We start from the raw sequence: 1,231 nt of genomic DNA on the forward strand, positions 1-1,231 counted from the left end.
ATGGCGTAATAGGGGAAAGCCCTCTTCAAGGGGAGCGTAGTCGAGGACGGACAACTGAGGTAGGGGAGTAACGGTAGGATAGACTTAGGAATGAATACAAGGAATATTCCTCTGGATATTCCCTATTTTGTATTCATTAGGGTTTCTTGAAAAAAAACCCCTATAAATAGGAAGATATAGAGAATAAGAGGGGGGTCTTCACTTTCTGAGAAAAACATATTGTAACAGGTTGACTTGAGAGAATATACAAAAGTTGTCTTGTTCATTGATTATCTTATTCTAGCACACTTTACTTGATCTTTGTTCACAAGATCCAAAGATTTCGCAACCACCTTCTCTTATCTTCTTTCCACGTTGTTGTCAGGGGAAAGATTTATCCAAGTCATATAATAATTGGGTGTTAGATTCTTTCTTATTACATTTATTGCATATTTGTGTTATCATATTTATTAGCATTCATTGAATACAAACGTGATGTTTAACGCTGTCAAACGTTGTTCAACTTACCAACTTCTCATAATATTTGATCTAGAATTTATTAGGGGTTTTGACACAGCTACCCACAAAAACAAAACTATTTACCCTTGTCTACCTATTTGTTTTTCTACCCATAAACTAATTACATTTCCTACCCATAGTAGTTTTTGTGGGGAATTTTTTCTTTATTCTCCAATTCTTTTTTATTTCTATGCTTCTTTTCTTCTTTTTTTTCTTTTTTTTTTCTTTCTGCTTTTCTTTTTTCTCGTTTTCTTTTTTCCTTTTCTAATTTCATTTAACTTCTTGTTTTTTTATATTCTTTTTCTCTTCATAATATAATTTCATTTACCATTTTCACTAATTTTTTATTATTCTTTTTTTATACGATAAGAAAAATAATTGATATAGTAAATATTTGTTCACCTTTTTTTAATATAACTAGTACAATATACCTTTTTTTCTCATTTTTTAAATTCAATTATAAACTGGAATAATATCAGTTGTCACTTGATCTAATACACTGGATATCACATTGACTGCTGTTGAGCACCATAAATTACATAATCAAATTCTAAGTATCAACACGTGGTTGCCATGCAAACCTTGATCTCCTTCCCTATAAATATCAATACACACATTACAATTAGCAGTAATACAACCAGTTATAGAGCAAGAAAACATAATCTATGGCAACAAAATCTTCATATATACTAGTTAGAATAAAAATGATAATAAAATATTACTTATCTCTCTC

Source organism: Nicotiana attenuata, chromosome 2 (genome assembly GCF_001879085.1).
Source record: "Nicotiana attenuata strain UT chromosome 2, NIATTr2, whole genome shotgun sequence".
Lineage (NCBI taxonomy): Eukaryota > Viridiplantae > Streptophyta > Magnoliopsida > Solanales > Solanaceae > Nicotiana > Nicotiana attenuata.